We start from the raw sequence: 2,109 nt of genomic DNA, 5'->3' as shown, positions 1-2,109 counted from the left end.
GGATTGAGTTTGGGTTCTTTGTATTAGACTTGAGCAAATTGGGTCTATATGATTCAACATGTATTTATATTTTGTGTAAAATACATTTTTTTTTGCATATTTATACTAAATTTAAAAATAGTTTGGGATGATAATTAAAATGGAAAAAAAAATTTATGTATCTTTGTAAAAAAGGAATATGTATGTTAAATCGATGCAAGAGAATATGTACACAAAAATATTTTAATGAAAACATTCATATTGCATATTATAGTTGTGCTAATTCTTATGAGAAGATGAGATCACAAGATGAGTATTAAATTGCTTGAAACACAATGGTTCAGACCAATCGATGCTTCATCATACATGTTTGTAGTCACACTAATATATTTGAAAGGTGCTTTGTAATAATTTTTTTTTTTTGGTGATTTTTTATTTGTAATGATAAAATATATTGCCCTATAAAGTTCGAAAAACCCGCTTAATCTTTGGTCTCGTCGTCACCCCTATGTGTCATTATTTTTTCCACATGCCCTATATCCGCTAGGCTAAGTAATGCACAAGGGTGAAAGTAATAGTGTGTTATACATTATGAGGTGGGGTGATATCATCTCATGACTGATGAATAAGGTTATGCTAGGACATATGAAAAGCCAACGCATTGGTGGTAAGAAAAATGTTTCTTTTCTTTAATTTTGTTTCCTCTTATATTCAAAACTCGCAGCTTCATTCCCTACGAATAATTGGCCAATCTATGTCATTATTGGGTAATACAATTTGAGTGTATGAATGACCAATTCAATAACATAAATGACATGTGAAAGATATTCGTGTATCGATCGACCACCATATGAAGTGGTTGAAATTATTATTACAACCGGTACACACTTCCCCTTTTGGTGCTTCAACATAAGAATTGGCAGTGGCTATCGGATGAGACTATAGGAAACCGGTAGCACTGTACCGGTCGACCGCTTATTAGTTAATGAAGTATGGTGGTAAAATGTTGGATTCATGCATAGATTGTACTCGACAAATTCAAAAAATTTTCAGACATCATATGGATTGAATGTTGTTTAAGTAGGTTCATTACACTTAGGAAGTGGTGAAATGATTTCCAGAAAAATCAAAATCCAAAAATACTAAAAAATTCACAAGGGTACGTAGAATGTGAGGAATCCTCACATTGTTCGTACCTTCCATATTCTCCACTTCTTTGGAGTTTTAAAAATTTTTAGGGACATCAAATGGTTTGGATGTTGTTTAAATAGGTTCGTTACACTTAGAAGGTAGTCAAATGATATCTGGAAAAATCCAAATCCAAAAATACTAGAAAATTCACAAGGGTACGAAGAATGTGAGGAATCCTCACATTGTTCGTACCTTCCATATTCTCCACTTCCTTGGAGTTGTTTAAATTTTTTGGGACATCATATGGCTTGGATATTGTTTAAATAGGTTTGGTACACTTGGAAGGTGGTGAAATGATTTCCAGAAAAATTCAAATCCAAAAATACTAAAAATTTCAAAAGGGTACAAAGAATGTGAGGAATCCTCACATTCTTCGTACCCGCCCAATTCTCCACTTCTTTGGAGTTTTTAAAATTTTTTGGGACATCATATGGCTTGGATATTGTTTAAATAGGTTCGTTACACTTGGAAGGTGGTGAAATGATTTTCGGAAAAATCCAAATCCAAAAATACTAAAAAATTCACAAAGGTACAAAGAATGTGAAGAATTCTCACATTCTTCGTACCCTCCCAATTCTCCACTTCTTTGGACTTTTTAAAATTTTTTTGGGACATCATATGACTTGGATATTGTTTAAATAGGTTCATTACACTAGGAAGGTGGTGAAATGATTTCCGAAAAACTCCAAATCCAAAAATACTAAAAAATTCATAAAGGTACGAAGAATGAGAAGAATCCTCACATTGTTCATACCCTCCCAATTCTCCACTTCTTTGGAGTTTTTAAAATTTTTTGGGGCATCATATGACTTGGATGTTGTTTAAATAGGTTCGTTACACTTAGGAGGTGGTGAAATGATTTTCGGAAAAATCGAAATCCAAAAATACTAAAAAATTCACAAGAGTACGAAGAATGTGAGGAATCCTCACATTCTTCGT

The sequence above is a fragment of the Vitis vinifera genome, chromosome 12 (assembly GCF_030704535.1).
Source record: "Vitis vinifera cultivar Pinot Noir 40024 chromosome 12, ASM3070453v1".
Taxonomy (NCBI): domain Eukaryota; kingdom Viridiplantae; phylum Streptophyta; class Magnoliopsida; order Vitales; family Vitaceae; genus Vitis; species Vitis vinifera.
Note: the sequence above shows the minus strand (reverse complement) of the source record.